The sequence below is a fragment of the Chlamydotis macqueenii genome, chromosome 4 (assembly GCF_036417535.1).
Source record: "Chlamydotis macqueenii isolate bChlMac1 chromosome 4, bChlMac1.mat, whole genome shotgun sequence".
NCBI classification, from domain to species: Eukaryota; Metazoa; Chordata; class Aves; order Otidiformes; family Otididae; genus Chlamydotis; species Chlamydotis macqueenii.
In genome coordinates, this window is record NC_141559.1 from 37576030 (window position 1) to 37595250 (window position 19221).

A 19221-nucleotide genomic window follows, 5' to 3' on the forward strand; every position below is an offset into this window, starting at 1 on the left:
TAGTTTTGCCCTGCCTGTGACTTCCCCAGGAGAATTTCTGGTTTTTTTTTAAAAAAGTTTTATGTTGAAGATTTGTTTCCATAATTGGGACTGGCCAGTTTTCTCTCAGAAAAATTAAAACTAAACTCTGTCCAATTAAAACAATTGCTACTAGAGCCACGGCACACAGACCATGTAGAGAATGGTGTAAGCCACTTCAGTGGGGATTGCAGCCAATCATTTTCAAATTTGGGTTCCTCAAGAGAGGCAGCTAAATCCATATTTAGACACCTAGATTAGAAGTGTCTGGTCTGGCTTCACTGCCAGCACCCACAGATCCTATGAGTGTCTTCCACTGTCTGTCAAATCCAGGATATTTGAAAGTAAGTCTTTTTTTTAGGGACCAAAATTAGGAAACATTTTTGGCATTTAAAAAAAAAAAAAACAACCAAAACCTCAGGCCAAAATTTGAAAAGCTTTGTTTAAAGTGTTCTTCTTAGATTGTTACCTGCTTTATGAAACTACATCTGACCTAGTGTATTAAAGCATGTGCTCATTGCTATAGAGCACCGCAGGGCGCTACCTGGGATTGCTTGCTGCAGGGATAGAAGTCCTGGGGTAAGAAAACAGATAAAATATAATGCATAGACTGCAAATTGATTGATATACTCCACTTTGCTTTAGATTGGGGATTTTTGCATGGAAATACTTGGACTATTTTATCAAAGCATGCCCAAATCATTGTGTAATAATACAACAGTTAGCCAGTCAAACCATTCATCTGACTAGCATATACTTCCTTATTATTTAAATTGGTTTGGAGGATCCCTTTTTTAGTGCTCCTTTTCTATGTGGTTTAGATTGCAGAAATTGCACCTGTCAGTCACAGATAACTGTTATCTTACAGAATGTTCCCAGATCATGCATACTTTTTCAGATCTGGAAAGTAACGGGTTACAATGTACTACACTGACTTAGATAAACAGATAGGAAGCATGAAAGAATAGTCATAAAAAGCCAAAGTAAAAGGAGAAATAATGCTTCTTCTATTACTTTAATGAGAGGAAAATAGCAACAGATCAGATATAAGATTAGAATATCCCTTCATAAGCAATATAGACCATCCTAATTTCAGTGTAGCATCACCCAAGATTACCATCAGTTCTGTGAAAGCCTTCCAAGGGCAGAGGCTCTACTGGGTCTCCAAGGAATCTCTGTTTGCACTTCCCTACCATTAGAAATTTATTCTTCCTATTAACTATTTTGCAGACTGAAGCCTATTCCTTTTTGTCCTAGGAGGACATGAAGAACAGTTCCTTAACTCTATGCAACAGCCTTTCAGGTACTTGAAAACTTATGTCCTCCTTCAGTGATATCCTTTTTATATAAAACAACATTAGTTCAATCTTTTTCTTTAAGTCATTGTCTCCTAACCTCTGATCTTTCTCTTTGCTCTCACCTGAGAATTTTTGAATCAGTGAAAATCTCTACCAAATCTGGACACAAAACTGCCCAACTCTGTGACAAGAGGCTTCATAACTGAAGTAAACATTGTTTGAAGAATCACTCTTCTTTCCATTGAATCTGCCACTAGGTAGTTTAATTTCATGTTAAGCATTCAAGCATTAGAAAAGACGGTGAACAACTTTTGATGCTTTCCTTAACGTGCTCCTTTCTCCATAGTGGCATGCCAGTTACCTCTTTTCCAGGCAGGGTAGTGCTGATCTAGTTAATTACTTATCACACTGAAGCTGTTCTAAAACTTAGATCTTTCTCTGTACTTTTGTTTTATTCCCTGAATGCCCTTTTAAAAACTCATCTTGCCTTTCTCATTGCCACTTTATAATGAGGGGGCTTTAAGTGAGAAGTTATATACTCTGGCCAGTAGTTCAGCTATTTCACATTTGCATTCCTTTAGAACTTGGGCAGGTGCCATCCAGTCCTGGTGGTTTGAGTATTCTGTCAATTTGTTCTATAATCTGTTCCACTGACACTTCAGTTTGTGACAGATTCTCTAACACCTCCTTCAAAAAGAACAGTTTCAGTGTGGAAACTTCCCTAAGTTTGTCTATGGCAAATGCTTTTATGCCTTGCTTATCTATTGGCTCTCATGCTTCTTTGGCAAGCTTTCTGCTTCTGATGTGTTTGAAAAAGAATTTCTTATTACTTTTTATGTCTTTGCAAGATTTCTCAAAAGCTACTTTGGCATACTTTCACATTTAACCTTCCAGTTCTTGTGGCCTTGTCTGATCTTCTCAGTTGGACAGGACTTGAACTTCATGAAGGTTATCTTCTTGTTGTTAATAATTTCCCTTTACCTTCAGTCTAGATATCCTGATTTTATTATTTTAGGATAGGCAGCATGCATCTGGTGAGAGCTTCTGATATAGTGTCTTCAAATAGCCTCTACATCAGCTGCAAAATTTGCATAGTTTGGACCACCTCTTTTACTGAAAGTTAGAAGAATGCTTTTGATTTAATCCCTAGAGTGTCGATTGTCTCAAATGGTGGTTTCTTTAATGTTTGATGTTTTTCTTCCATTCTTCTTCCCCACTCCGCCACTAAAAATGTCTCCTGCAACATATTTGTTCTTAAGTATTAGCAGCTGGTTTCCACTTTGGTTTATATCAAGTCTTTATTCCCTTCTTGTACAGGCTCCCTTTGTTTCTAAAACTGCTTTTTCTTTTTGCTTTTTTTTTTCTCCAGTTCCCAGTAAATTTGACCCTACTTCCTTTCGTCAGCTATGCATTGTAGCTTTTCTGCCTCCATTTGGCCTTCAGAATGGCAGGAAAATTTCAGAGGTTGTGACTGAACATCCTGGTTTGCATGATTCCACTTGACCACATTAGCTTTTTCTGCAGAACCTCCCCCCTACCCCACTGCTGGTTTGAAAGTGCAAAGAGGTTAAATCTTCCACTTTACATACAGTCTTACTCATCTGTGTGCCATATCAGGACATAAGTGGTGACGAGATTGCAGAAATGTACTTGCAGGATCCTTCAATTATTTTTATTTGCTGAACAGATTTTGATTTAAAAAATCTGCTTCTGCCCAAAAGAATTAGCTAAGGAATCCATCTCTGCTCTTTAATGAGTAGAGTGCATTCTATGGATTACACTATTTCTGTATATTTGTGCTGGAATCAGGTTTTAAATCTAAGATAACTAAATTAAGAGATAATAGCTCAGTAGCACTCATAAAGGGAATTAGTCAATGCAAATAGTCTACCGAAGCAAAAATTGTTCTTATACCAGGAGACTTAATTATATCTCATATTGTACACTATTACTCTTGGGCTTCCAATGCCCTTAGTAAACATTTCCATCTAAATTATTTTGCAGTGATTACATCTATTTTTATTTTATTTTTGAATTAAAAGTAAAGTCAGTACAAATTATTTTTATATTCTATTTGTCAATAGTGCTTGTTATGTAGACATAGTTTAAACTATTTAGTTTTATTCCTTTTATTGTTTCTCTTTATAAAAAGTTTTAATTTCTTTTTCTTCTGTTTAGTACTCGCTACTTTTATTTCTGAAGATTAGGTAAAAAATATAAATGCCGTTAGTCAGCTTTGAAAATCAAGCTATATGTTAAATAACAGATTAATTGCAAAGTATTAAGGTAGAGCAATGTACTGGGGATGGGTAATCCAGAATGGATAATCTCTTTGCTTTACTATGCTATCAGTGTCTATTCCAGGCAATGTTTTACATTCTGGGCCTATATTTTGTATAAATTTCATGCTCTTTCAAGTTTTCAGTGAGTTTGTAGTCTTTACGGTTCACAGGCTTCAGGAAAAAAAAAGGAAAAAAAAAAAAAGAAAACCTAAGAAGATAGATGTATCTAAATAAGGAGAAAAGACATACTGAGAGTCACTGAACAATTATACATTTTCTATCAAAATTCTCCCAGTAAGCCATGGAATAAAACCCCTTAGACATATCTCAAAAAATATAATTTTTAGATATGCTTTGGTTCAGGTAGTCATCAAGAAGCTGATTTCCTAAAGATGAAGAGCTGTTGAACTTCCAAATTTGTATTGGAAATCCTCTTTAATGGTTTTGCTAATATGAAGCCCTATTTTGGCTCCAAAATAAACAGTTGCATCAATTCCTCTTTTCTAGAAAGCATGACTAGGAGTAGAGGGAAGGGAAAATTGCTTGAGGATTTCTTTGTTCACCTAAATCTAATTTAATCAAGACTTGGAAAACTCTTTCTGGCAACAGCAAAAACTCATTAAGGTGCATCAGCCTTCTCTTGTCAATTAGAGTTGAATCAGTGTAGTGCACTGCATGCAGACAGCAACCATAAATAAGAGTCAGTGCTTTTAAATGAGGTTTTCCAGGTTCAGATCCTCATCAACTCAAATAATTGCACTCACCCCAGAAATCGGCCTGAGAGACAGCTGAATACACTCAAGAAGGTACGTTTATATCTGGCATAAACTCCAGGACTGCAACTCCACCTGCTTATACTTTTTGTCAGTTCAGGTTCTGTCCCTTCACAAAAGAAGACTTGACCACTATACTCTGTATTTCTAATAAGCATTAGTTCCCTTAAAATGCTCATGAAAAAATATTTCCAGATGCTCCTTTTCCTTTGATATACTGCATGTACTGTGATCTCCCTGTTTCCTGCAAAATTTGATTGTTTGATAGAGGAGAATCATCAAGGCTTTTTTTTTTCTTGAAAAATAATGATTCTATGAATGAGTTTTTAAATTTGCGATTTCTTTTGTGCAACTGCCACAGATGATCCTGAATTTATGTCATTGTTCTAAAACTCAAAATCAAATTCAAAACTCTAAAATGTCAAGCTGTTGAAACTCAGAAAAAAACCCAAGACAATCTTACCAGAAACCAATGAGACAAATTGAGAGCAGCCCCGAGGGTACAGTAGGTCTCTGTGTGGCTGGACGTCTCTGCAAAGAGAAAAAGGAAAAGTAGTTTGTCCCTCTGAAATGTACTGCTGGATCAGACCTGACATAAGAATAGAAGTTAGAGATTTTTGGCACCACTTTATTATGCTACTGTAGTTGAGTACAGTGCTATAATTTCTGCAGAGCAGGCTGCTTCTGCCACTCTACTTGAGATTTTCCACCCAAACATGACAAAGATAATAGGACTAAAGTAGGGCAATTATTCACGTAGGTAACTTAGTAACACAGTAGTATAGGCTACAGAAAACATGAAAAAAAAAGTATAACATTGGAACTAAATAAGTCAGAAGTTCGCCATGAAAAGTCATTGGGAGCAAGGAATGGCTAGCTCATTTAGGATAATGCAGTATTAACAAGGAACGCACTGACCAGACTCCAGTGAAAATTAACTCTCAAGAAGAATAAAATAGTCTCAAACCATCAATCTACCCAACTTCTCTGCGATACTACCATTTTCTCCTCAGTTCTAGGAACTGTTTCTGGCATTACAAACAATAATGAAGTGAAATGGCTTGCACTGTCTTGTACGAAGCCAGTAAGCCAACAAGGCAGACAGAGATGCATTTGCTTGCTTTAATTTGAAACCTACTTGAACACTATCAGTTTGATATGATGTGGCAACTATGCTTACTAAGGCTTGTGTGAGTTGCAAACCATAGTTACAAACAGGCACCTACCATTAGTAAGAGCAGAAACAAGGTTTATTTTGTCCAAAAGGCTGAAGCATGCTGTGGGTGCAGAAAGTTTTCCTTGGTTGTGGAACAGTGGTAGACTGTTGGAGCACTGAAAGGGCCCTAGCCTCATGTCACAGTCTATGACATGCTCTCCCCAGAAGAGTTCCAAACATGTGAACTTACAATGAAATTTAATTGTAATGAGATAGAGAAGAATTGTATTCCTACTTCAAAATGCCCTTCAATTACTTAAAACAATCTACTTAGCTGTTCCTACTTGTCTTCTGTTTATTCCCAGACCTGGAGATTAACTAACAGACTGCATTGCCATGTGAAATTGAAAATGCAAATAGTCTGCATTTTTTGACACTTTTGTATGAAAGTTTCACAAAATGAGAGTGTATTTTGTGATTTATATTTGCATTGAGGCTAAGTGGGATCCTGCTTTGGAAAAAGTAAAAAATAGTTCCTCTAAACCCTGCAAAATTTACATAAATATTAAACTAATGTGATATTACAATTAGGTGATATTTTAAAATATTCTCCATAAACACTGTCTACTTTGTATTTGTATCTAGATATAAGATATCTTTGTTTTGGCTAATGAGGTTGCAGCTCAAATATTAATAGAATTTCAGGTACCTAATTTGAGTAAGACAATGGCTGTGGTTAATGAAGCTATATAAATCTACTAGATAATCAGACAGAAAAAATGCCTGTATGCAAGCCAAACCCCATAAAATTTTGCAATTATCTTAGGAAGTAAATGAGTCACATTTAAATTTAAAACAGAATGTAGCTTCCCCACATTCTCCACTTCCAGAAGCAGTAGAAGTTTGTGTAATACATTTTTATTTTTTAAAAAAGCACTCAAGTATAACATCCACTTAACAGTCTTTGCTATGTGTTCAGAAAACATGGAAATATAGGCTATCAAGTGTTTATCTACTTGAAATTAATTCTGTGAATCAGAAATTTAAAAATATAAGATACTTATTTTTATCTTAATCATCAACTAGTCTATATCCCTGTGGACACTGGTATACATTCAAGATTTTGATAGGTGGATGCATAGTGAAAGCATGTATCATCTGCAAGCCACAGTCATTTCTGGATACATGCCAAAAGAATGCTGTCCATGGAAAACAGCAAGAAAATCCTGGCTTCCTTTTCCTTTGAGGACAAGAAATTTTTTTTAATTTTTTTTTAAACAGACAATTCGTTGACATGACTATCCCATCTATCCCATAAGGAGATCAAACAGCAACAGAGGAGATTTAGAATATTATGGCAATTCAGTATACACAGTGACATCAACCATGATTGTTGGCAAGTCTTTACTTCAGGGAAATGAACAGTAGCCCTCACTGGAAATTCAACCTGTCGTACAGTCACTAGTTGTCTTAAGACAAGCTGATGAGCAAGGCAAGTGCGAGGCAATTGTTCTCCCTTAATATGTCAAATGTAAAAGCCTTATACACAGTTAAAAGATGGGCTTGTTTTGAAAACACGTGATCTTTTCTGACAAGCTGGAAAGCAAGTTACTTCTTTTATGACTTTGAATAAACTGACTCCCTTAAATGAAAGCAAAATATATATTCTGAAATGGCATTCCATTTTCCTTCTTATAGTTACTTGTACCTGGGAAGTCACTATATATTTAACCTTCCTAATAACACTATATGTAGGAGTTTATACTTGACTTTAAAAAATTCTCCTCCTCTACTACCCACACAAAATGAGTTACTGATGATCGCTTTAGTCTTTAGAAACTGTTTAGAAAAGTAGGTAGAAAAAAGTTTCATCTTCACATCTTGTCTGAAGTAGGAGTCCTGTGGAAATGAATAATTGGCAGTTCCTGGCTCTTTCAGATTCACAAAACGTCCCCACATTTCATAGCTTCAAAAATCTCTGTTTATTTGATATAAACTAATGCTCATATTTATTCCAACAAAGTCCATTTGCCATTAAGGTAGGGAACTAAAATAAAAGTGTGGCTGTATTTATTTGCATCTGTACGCCAGGAAGACTAATATGTCTTGGCTGCAGTGACCACAACACAGTGGAGTTCAAGATCCACGGGGCAGCAAGGAAACTACATGGCAAGCTCTCTGCCCTAGACTTCAAGAAGGAGGACTTCGGCTTCTTTAGGGACCTGATGAGCAAAGTGCCATGGGAGGTAGCCCTGGAGGGAAGAGGGGCCCAGGAAAGTTGGTCCACATTCAAGGATCACCTACTCCAAGCTCAGCAGAGGTGCATCCTGATGAAGAACAAGTCAGGCAAAAAGGCCAGGAGGCCGGCGTGGATGAGCAAGGAGCTCCTGGACGAACTGAAAGTGAAGAAGAAAGCCTATAGAGGGTGGAAGTGGAGTCAGGTAGCCTGGGAGGACTACAAAGAGGCTGTGCGAGTGGCCAGGGATTGGGTGAGGAAGGCTAAAGCCCTGACAGAATTGAATCTGGCCAGGGATATAAAAAGCAACAAGAAAAGCTTCTATAGGTATGCAGGGGACAAAAGAAAGTCCAAGGAGAATGTAGGCCCCCTCCAGAAGGAAACCGGTATCCTGGTTACCCAGGACATGGAGAAGGCTGAGGTACTCAATGGCTTTTTTGCCTCAGCCTTCACTGATAAGGGCTCTTGTCTCGCCACCCAAGCTGTGGAAGGCACAAGCAGGGACTGCGAGGATGAAGAACCACCCACTGTACTCGAAGAGCAGGTTCGGGAACTTCTGAGGAACTTGAAGGTGCACAAGTCCATGGGACCTGATGAGATCCATCCGCGGGTCCTCAGGGAACTGGCGGATGAAGTTGCCAAGCCACTGGCCATTGCATTTGAGAAATTGTGGCGGTCTGGTGGGGTCCCCAATGACTGGAAGAGAGGGAACATAACCCCTATTTTTAAAAAGGGGAACAAGGAGGACCCAGGCAACTACAGGCCGGTCAGCCTCACCTCTGTGCCTGGCAAGGTCATGGAGCAGATTCTCCTGGAAACCATGCTAAGGCACATGGAGAGCAAGGAGGTGGTTGGTGACAGCCAACATGGCTTCACCAAGGGCAGATCGTGCCTGACCAACTTGGTGGCCTTCTATGACGGGGTGACAGCATCGGTGGACAAGGGACGAGCAATGGATATCATCTACCTGGACTTGTGCAAAGCTTTTGACACTGTCCCGCACGACATCCTTCTCTCTAAACTACAGAGGCATGGGTTTGATGGACGGACTACTCAGTGGATAAGGAGTTGGCTGGATGGCCGAACTCAGAGAGTGGTGGTCAACGGCTCAATGTCCAAGTGGAGACCGCTCACGAGTGGTGTCCCTCAGGGGTCCGTGTTGGGCCTGGCCCTGTTTAACATCTTTGTTGACGACTTGAACAGTGGGATAGAGTGCACCCTCAGCAAGTTCGCTGATGGCACCAAGCTCTGTGGTGCGGTCGACATGCTGGAAGGGAAGGATGCCATCCAGAGAGACCTTGACAGGCTGGAGAGGTGGGCCTGTGCCAACCTCATGAAGTTCAACCAGACCAAGTGTAAGGTCGTGTACCTGGGTCATGGTAATCCCAGGCACAAATACAGGCTGGGTGGAGAATGGATTGAGAGCAGCCCTGAGGAGAAGGACTTGGGAGTGCTGGTGGACGAGAAGCTCAACATGAGCCGGCAATGCGCCCTTGCGGCCCTGAAGGCCAACCGCATCCTGGACTGCATCAAGAGGAGCGTGGCCAGCAGGTTGAGGGAGGTGATTCTGCCCCTCTACTCTGCCCTGGTGAGACCCCAGCTGGAGTACTGTGTCCAGTTCTGGAGCCCCCAACATAAGAAGGACATGGACCAGTTGTAGTGGGTCCAGAAGAGGGCCAGGAAGATGATCAAAGGGCTGGAGCACCTCTCCTATGAACACAGGCTGAGAGAGTTGGGGCTGTTCAGCCTGGAGAAGAGGAGGCTCTGGGGAGACCTTATAGCGGTCTTCCAGTACCTCAAGGGGGCCTACAGGAAAGATGGGGAGAGGCTGTTCAGTAGGGCCTGTTGTGATAGGACGAGGGGTTATGGTTTTAAAATAGAGGGAGGTAGATTTAGATTAGATATTAGGAAAAAATTTTTACCATGTGAGTTGTAGAACACTGGAACAGGTTGCCCAGAAAGGTGGTGGAGGCCCCATCCCTGGAAACGTTCAAGGCCAGGCTGGATGAGGCTCTGAGCAACCTGATCTGGTTGGGGATGTCCCTGCTCCTTGCATGGGGGTTGGACTAGATGACCTTTGAAGGTCCCTTCCAACTCTAACCATTCTATGATTCTGTGATTCTAAAATAGGACATTGTTGTGAGAACCACACAAACCCGAGAAACTAAAATGAAAAGGAGACAGACCTCAGAGAACACAAGCAATATGCAGAATGTTTTTACATTCCACTTTACACTAGTCCTCTAAAGCTGAAAGCACTCAGCTACATTTTACATAAGACACCATTTCATTGGCCAGTGTTGGTTTTAAATAAAAACAATAAATTCATATACAGGAGTTGATTTTTCAGTTAGTTCCATCAAGACACAGTTAATCCATGTGCTTGGTGTTATTAGTGAGTACATGGGAACAGAAGTTCTTTGCTCTTACCAGAGGCAAGAATTGGTCTTCTCCTTTTCATTTGGCTTGACAACATTGAGATTTTTCTGGATTTCCAAATAAGCAAAAACTGATTTGTCTTTCCAGTCATGCAAAAAAGGAAATAGACCAACTTCCCCTTGCTGCTCTAAAAACACACAGGAGATGTATTTGTGTTTTAAAGGATGTATGAAGAGCACAGAATTTGAAGTGGTCCTTTGGGACATCAATAAATCTCATGTAACCAACATAGTTCATTCGCCCTTTCACTCCCACTCAGTGAAAACAGCCAGAGTGATCTTCGCAGCTGCTACTTTTTGAGAAAGACAGCATCTCAGAGACACACATCCATCAATACGTCCTGCAAACTTTTAAATGTTCTGAAGTGCTGTAAAGGAATAAATCACACAGTAATAAATGTGTCATACCCTATTTGGAGATGAAGTTTATGAATATACAATGTTATTTAGAGGAATAGAAGAATCCTGAAACTATTTCCTACTGCTGCTTTTCTTTCCTACATTTTTCAAAGTAGTACACAGGCTGCAAGTAGAATTTGGTTTTTTGTCTTTTCTTTGCATCTATCTTGGGTTATCATCAGATACCCAGAGGAAAAAAGCTCTGTTTTGCTATTATATGCAAAGGAGGGAGGCATAAGTAGACTTGACAGCAATAATTCTGAGAAAAAGATTCAGACATTTAATAGTTAATTCTAACAAATAAATAGTTATTCAGTTGTATATTTTCAGCCAGAAAGATGCAAGGCTTTGAAGTTTTCCATTGCAAGTGGCCTCACATAAATAACTACAAAATCTAAAAAAACCCAGAAATCTAATTTTAAAACATCAGAAAATTTTAGGTAACAATGCCACTACCATTGCCTCCTTGCCTCAGCGATGAATTATATCACAGACAATGACTTCAAGTGCCCTGAGTGACAGGCACTAAGCGTGATCTTGAACAAGTGACATTTTCTTTATGCCACAGCTCCTCCTTTATGCCTCAGAAATACGAAACTTAGCAAGATATTGCCTCTATGACAGGGAAATGTGCTGCTTCTTATGAGGGGAAACCAAAGGGATTCTGTGACAAGCCACGGCTGTGGCTGACCACAAAGTTAAGTTTGTCACATCCATTTGAGCAGCGCTTTGAGGGTGATTACTTACAGCAGAGCTGGACAACTATCACACAGAGACAGGGAAGGAAGAAAGTAATTACAAGGTTTGCTCACATACCATATTGTCATTGACTGAACTAACTGTATAAATGGCTCGGTTCTGCTCTCCCTCTATTTTTTCTATTTTTTTTTTTTTAAGGAATACATGAGAAATAAGCCAGCACAGAATCCCAGTTAAATTCTACAAGTCACTGTAGCTAAACTGGAATCTTGTATATAGGAGAAATAGTATTTCTTTCAGGAATGAGTGAAGAAATATAGTTATTTCAGCCGTGGATGTGTGAGCAGGCTCACAATTTAAAAGTGCTGGAGCAGAGACCCTTAACTGATCTAGGAAGAAATACTTTCTATGAAGAACATTCTGGTAATGGCCAGTTCTCTACATCATTCATGTTCCAGTAGTAAACTGTTTTTTTCTGCAGTTCTACTTTAGTCGTTGTCCAGTTTCTGAGACCAGTTAATTACCGGCACAGCCAGGAGATTTATGCATGATGCAACAGAGAGCTTTCCTCTCAGTATTATGAGAATTTTGTGCAGTGCTATTCACAGTCTCTCTCTTGGCCTCATCACAGAAATACCAAGTAAACTGTTGGAAGGGATCCTTCTGCTATGGATGAGAATTTGTAAAGCCTTAGCTTTTCTACTATCTTGGAGGCAGAGAGGGTACAATACAAAAGGAGCTGGTGAAGCCTACTCTGTCTGATTTCACCTCGCTCCTTTTTAATAGCCCCCTACAAGCAGAGAGAAGAGTAGGTGCCGAGTACCAAAAGTGTAATGCTCTTCCTGTTTCCACTTGCAGAAGTCTATACGGCTGGAAGATAAATTCACATTTTCCCCTCTGGTCTATAATGTAAGGAAAAGGGTTTCCCTAAAGCACTGATCCTGCACAAGGCAGGCAAGCATGGCTGGTAGGTTTGTGCTTGAAGAATCTCTTCAAAATTACTTTATAAAAATTTACAGTTATTCCACTTCCAAACTACCTGCTGCCAAATGACAAGAAAAAAATCAGGTCAGCTATCAGTCAGTCTGTCTACTCCTTCCAGCTAGCCAAGTGGGGCTACAGAGTTATAGGACGTAGACTGATATTTACCTGTTTTTCAGTCTGCATTTGAACAGTCAGAAGAGAAGAGAAAGAAGTATTTGACATTGCTTCTCATTCTCTGTATTTATGCAGGAAAGGTAGAATTCCCTCATCTGTAAAAACAATGTGAAAATACACAGTTCAGTAGCATCTATACTTTGGACAGACACATGACAGTGTGTCCCTGTCAGACACACTATGTGATTATTAGTTTGCCCAGTTCAAACTGGGTGAGAGGTTTTCTAAAAACAGAATAAGAACTAAAGAAGACAGAATTTTATCCAAAGATGACTTCCTGATTGTAAAGGTCACTAGCTACTATTACTCTGAACCAGCAAGTAAAGGTGGCACAGCTGGTGCCTCTGCTGGCATGTATCAGGACAAACACTAAAAAGGAATAATATCCATTCTTAACACTAGAAAACTGGATACACATAAGAGAAATGATTGGGCTACAAATGCAGTTGAAATTCAAGAGCTAAATTCTGGCCACATTTCAATTAGTAGAACTGCGAAGTGAGTGGCAAAGATCATGAGAGTCATACAATTTTTATTTGAAAACATAGAGACTTTAACAGGTTTTCTAGGAAAATAGTAGGCACTATATCTTGTGTAAAGGAACAGAATGAGACCATTACTTTTCAAAAGATAGATTTAAAAATTATTTAAAAGGTGAAAAAATACATCTCTCTCGTTTCTCAGCCCTCATAATATCCGTACACACTGGACAGTGACATTGTTCCTATTGCTTTAATGGGAAACTTGTGCCAGACAACGTACACTCTATTGAATCTGCAACATGCAATTTAGAAACAGCACAAACCAGAGAGGACAGCTGCATGGCACAGCCAATGATTTAAGTAAATAAGAGTTTTGACAAAAGCAAACACTTTAAAATTAGACTACAGATAAATGGTCAAATATCACAGAAAATAAGAAGAAATATTTATGCTAATTAAATAATTTGGCTAGTGAACCAGTTAGAAATTAAATTTAGAAATTGGTTGCTAAAAAAAAATAACCCCCTCTGCAGTAGTAATTATGGCTTCTATCATATGTACTGAAGAGAGATTACAAGAAGTCATAGTGAAGCCAATTCCATTGATGTAAAATAGTCAAGAGTAGAAGCAGAGCTTCCCAATATTCTGGAACAGCTTATCTTTTCTAATGGAAGTTTACAATGTCAGGACGACCTATTAATTTTTTGTTATGGGGTGTCAAGGGTAAATAATGGTTCCACTTTTTTGTTTAAATATTAGCTAGTGGAAGGTCTAGAAATTTGTATTGGGCAATGCAAACAGATTACAAAATGCTATGGAGAATGAAGGGCTTATCTAACAGTCTTAATGGCTGTGTCGCAGTCACAGAAAATGGGCTGAATTATATGCAAACATAAGCAGGAAAGAAAATCTGGTTTGACTGATTTTTTAGTAGATGTTCACAAACTGCGGAGCTAAGCCCGGAAAGACACAGTCTGCAATAACACTAGGCTAAGAATTGCTTCAGCAAAAAATTAGTATGTCTGGGAAATTTGTTCCAGTAGAATTGAACTAGTGAAAATATAAGTTCTGATCACATTTATAGCAAAATTTGACTATACACAAAGCAGTTCAGTTGCACAGACGGACAAAAAACCCGAAATAGGTCTCTTTTGGAAGTATCTTATATAATGTATAGCTGTCAAGTCCCATATGGATTGGGACAGATGACAGTGTTATGGGATCTTAATAAGTGATTTGACGTTCATATATATGGACTGTTAGGTCTCTTTTCCCCATTCGGGCAGATTGATTATATTTTCCAACACAAAATAAAGCTATATTAGATAATGGTACATAGTTAGAATTGGGAACAGAAACAGAAAAGTTGATCTGTTTAAGATAAACTGACAAGAAGGATTCCTATCATCTTTGAGAGGAAGGGTGATCAGGATGGACTAGTACAACGACAAACATAACCCGAACAGGAAAAAGACAAGAAAAGAAATAAAACCCTCTCATTAAAGTGATGTTGTGTATCTGGTGGAAGAAAATTATCATAAAGAGCAATGTTTTCAAACAATCAAGAAAAATATTTTATACTATTGTTATTCAAGTGGATATTTACTGTACATAACTCCATTTTGGAAACTCCAGACTGAAGGAGATGAGATGCTACTTTTTGTCCAAGAGGATCTGATATAAAATCAGTTGCAATAATTGGACAAAACTCCAAGACTAGAACACTTGATCTTTTCATAAAACTGCAGAAGTAGCCCCAGGAGCAGAAATCAAAATTCAACTCTACTTCCTCAGTGAGAATCCTATCCCTTATGCTGTAGAGGCATGCTGCCTCCTTTCTTCTGTATCTATAAGAAACACTGAATTAATACAACGTAACAGTTGAGGTACGTATTTCAACTCCATAGACAGAGAACACAAATAGAACAAAGACTTTCACATTCCTTCCAGTGTTCAGCCCCATAAACAGGTTCAAAATTATGAAGAGTAACCTCTACTTTGAAAGATGGAGAGAGATCTACTCTGAGAGGAATCTGGGTTGTGGACCTCATGCAGACCTTCCAAACTTCAGCTCTAGGAGCTAAGAGTCTAAAGCTGTGGCTTTCAGACACAGCCCTATATTCAGTATTTTTTGTTACCTAGCTGTCGGCCATTTTATAATAAACTACATTGACAAAAGGCAATGTTGCAGCAAGCAAAATTCCAATTAGTTATAAGAAAAAAAAGTCTCTTGCAGTGACAGTGGGTAAACTCTGAAACAGGTTGCCAGTAAAAGTTGTGGAATCTCCATCCCTAGAGGTGTTCAAAATTTACCTGAACAAAGCTTTGAGAAACCTGATCTAACTTTGAAGTTGATTCTGCTTTAGTAGGGGAGGGCAGGGTTGCACTAGATGATTTCTGGTGTTTTTGTCTAACCTGAATTATTGTATACTTCTATGATGATTTTATTTCCTTTAGAACCCACAGATACCACTAAGTCTTTTCAGATAGTATATCATGAAAGTTAGTTCCAAATACATGATAATGTCTATGCTTACACAAATGGTCAGAAGTCAAAGAATTAAGCTTCTCAGCAGGTGACTGTGAGTAGTTAATACAGATTTACCAAGAGTAAATTATGCTTTACAGACATGTTTGCCTTTTACAATAAAATGGCTAGAAGTGAGGATGAGCAAACAGCTGTGTATGCTATCTTTAGCAAGGCCATTTTGACACCATCTTCCACGGTATCCAAGATGGAATCTCATTTTCTGGGTGGATGTACTACGATTAGATCAGTGAAAAACTGCCTGGGTCAGAAGGGTAGTGGCTAATGATCTCTACTGGAAAACCAGTTGCAAATGGATTTCCTCAGAGGTCTATCCTGTGAATTCTCCTGTTTTGTATCTTCACCAATACTTTGGATGACACAAGACTGCTGGAGAAGATGATACACTATACAAGGCAGCCATTAGAGGGACCTAAATTTACTACAGAAATGGGTAGACGTGGAATTCACATAATTCAAAAAGGTCAAATGCAGAGTCCTGTATCTGGGATGAACCAATCCTCTGCATTGTTACAGGCAGGACACTACCCGGCTGGTTAGCAGCTTTGCTGAAAAGGACCTGGGAGTCCTGGTAGACAGCAACCTAAATATGGGTCAGCAGTGCTCTCTGGCAGCAGGTAAAGCTAACAGAAGGTTGGACTGTATTAAGCAGAACATAGCCAGCTGATCAAGGAAGGTAACCATTCCCCTTTACTCAGCACTTATTAGATCACAGCTGGAATACCACATTGAGTTTGGAAATCCCTCTGTGCGAAAAAAAGACATTGGTAAACTGCAGCAAGTGAAGCAGAGTGCCACCAAGTTGGTCAGGGGCTGGAGCACAGGTACAAGTGGAGGCTGAGGGAAATAGGTTTGTTCAGCTTGGACAAGAGAAAGCCATTTTGCTACTAGCAACTCTCCACTACCTATGATAAAACTACTGAAAAGATGAAGCCAAGCTCTCTACAGTGATGCAAAATGGGAGGATGAGAAAGAACGGTCAGAAATTAGGAGGGAAGGTTCTGACCAAACACAGGGAAAACATTTTCACCAGAAGGATACTCAAGCACTGGAGCAGGTTTCCTGCCCAGAAAGGCTGTGGCATCTCCCTCCTCAGAGACTTTGAGACCCAACTGGACAAAGCTCTGAGCAGCTGGGGCTGAATTCAGTGTTGATCTGGCTTTGAGCAAGGGACTGGATACTTGAACAAGAGGACCAGTGATACTATGGCCTCATGGTTGAAGTGGTGTGTCTTCTTGATTGAACAAAAGACTTCAACATGATAAACCTCAATTTAAATGGATGAGAACTTGAAATGTACTTTTATATGAAGCTGATATTTTCTTCTTCAAGGGCTCAGGAATGTCAGTATTTTAACAGAGCTCTGCTATATCAGAATCTTCTCAATGGCACTCATCCACCATAATTTCTAGATTCTCTGACTGTGAAAACAGTTCCCACTGTTGCAAGGTACATGGAAATCTGGCCAGGTTCTTTTCTGTGATACCCTCCTGTCTGATTTTGAAGACAAAGCTGTCAGCAATTTTACTTTATCCCTACCTAGATCAAAATGCAAATTAATGGCACGTGCAGGGGAGGAAGCTGCATTATAAATATGAGCATTGATTTTTATTGTTTTACGGCTGTCTTTGTCTCATCAAAAAAAATTTCTCTCCCTGCACTAAATGTTCATTATAATAGCTAAGAAATAGAGACAATTGCTTTTCAACTTTAATAATGAATCTGCAAGTGAAGGAAATAGAGAGGAGAAAGACAATGGAGAAACTGTCTGTAGTTTCTGAATTTTTTTTATAGCAAAAATTGCTTCACATAATTCATTTATGTAAATATCCCCACGGAGTAGCTGCATCAAACTCCTTGACAACTTAAAACTGCTATGCTTCTGTTACTGCAAAGCATTCTGCTGCCTGACAGCTTTTGGCAGAAACATAACTCAATTACATGAGTTTTAATACAAAATTGAATTATTTTATTCATAATATTGGTGTTCTATGTGTTTATTAAACTGTCCTGCTTATTTTTCTATGTTAATTAAATGGAAGTCAAACTGTTAAAAGAATCATTTGAGGATATTATGCTGAATTCTCTGCTGATATAAAATGGCATAGTACCAGGTTTGGTCCAGTAGTTTCAGTAGAGCAGCAGAAATTTAACAATCATAACTTATAGCCTAGGCAACTTACAGCAATTGAGCATAAACTTGAGCAACTAATCAGCAGAGTGAAGAATCCAAGTGTTTCTGGTCTGTTTCCATTTTTTTTTTAATTCTACAGAGTTTAGTTTATTTCTGAAAACAAATGATTGCTGGAGAAGAAATTCTAAAAAAAAAGGCATATATAAACAATTTATTGTGGACAAAAATGCTCTTAGAATGAAGAAATATATATTGGAGCTGTAGCAAAAAAAAAACCACCATCAACAAATCAAAATGTTAGGTTTTTTCCTGCCAACAGCCATATGGCTTTAGAACCGATTGATGGATGCTGTCACATGCCAAAGATGATGGTGGTGTTTGTGCATTTAATAAAAGCACATATTCCTTTGTCCTTTGAAAGTCTCATTTTATCCATGTGCACTGTGGGTACCTCACTGGAAACTATACATTCCTGCAGGTTCAGATCAGTCTAGGCAGTTACTGCAGGCAAGAGAAGTCTCCCTTGAAATGAGGGGAATTTAATAAAGCTCATAAAGGGCAAGCAATAGCTGTAGCTTCTGACAGACTTCCTTCCCTCTTTCCTGTGATATATAGTCCCTGCTACATCTTAAGCACCTAAAAGCAAAATATCACCTTTTAGACTCTGAATATTCTGCCACTGCTACTTTTGAATGTAAAATGGCCCCTCTCAAACACATGACCACAGAGGGAGGTGCTGCCTTCCACAGAAGCAACCAAATGCTCCCTGAGCTCCTTCAGGCACTGTGGGCCAGGCTGACTGAGCAGTTTTTGGCCCTGGTGAGTCAAGGCTCCTGACTATCAGCCCCTGAATGCTGAGGAACCATGGTGCTGCTCAAGGGCAAAGTAACATTTTGTTCCCGTGCAGGGCTAAGTACACAATCTGAAAGTTTCCAAGGAACACTTCCAAACTTTGGATCCTGCTTATGTTGGGTGGAGCTGCTAGCAGTTAAGATGATGACAACTGGAGCTAATCACCTCTAAAAAGCAGTTAAGGAAAACATTCTGTAATGCTACTAGGGTTTCTTCTGTGCTTTAGGAATCTCTGATAAAATGAGCAAGATAATAATTACGGTAATCTCAGACTACACAGACATTTTCAACAAGAGCATGCAATAATATCTAGATTAGATTCAAGTGGTTTTTATGTTAGAAAGCTCTTAAACCTTCTCAAATGTTATTGCTTGTTAAGTTTGAAACCAAGCAAAACATTTTAAAATCGAACTGGTTTCATCATTTTTCAAAGCAAATGGGATTAATTTCCGAGCTATATCTAAGGCAACCTTCTACATTTTTTGTTACATGATTGTACTATTGCATACAATGTGAAACTGGGGACTAACTCTTTAAAGCAAGAAACTGAGTGAACCATTTCATGTTTCCTGTTATGCATTACCCTCTGATACTTGGGCAGAATAAAGCAACTGACTTTTCAGCACAAGGAACCTACTCTCTAGTTGTGGTCAAACACTTAAGTCTTCAGTACAAACAGAAAAAGAGCAGAAGGAATGAATACACTGTGAGAGGAAGATGAACTGGTTTAGGCTCTAGCACTGACACT

The 19221-nt window shown here is 39.0% G+C and overlaps 1 long non-coding RNA gene across 1 annotated transcript in view; it reads left to right on the plus strand.

Annotated features, from left to right (window-relative positions):
- The first annotated feature begins 223 nt into the window (after nucleotides 1–223).
- LOC147600954 (uncharacterized) overlaps nucleotides 224–19221 on the plus strand; it is a 30997-nt gene continuing 11999 nt past the window's right edge. Inside the window, exons 1-2 of the long non-coding RNA XR_015258457.1 lie at nucleotides 224–362; nucleotides 1249–1321. This is a non-coding gene — a long non-coding RNA (uncharacterized LOC147600954). The remainder of the gene's footprint in view (nucleotides 363–1248; nucleotides 1322–19221) is intronic.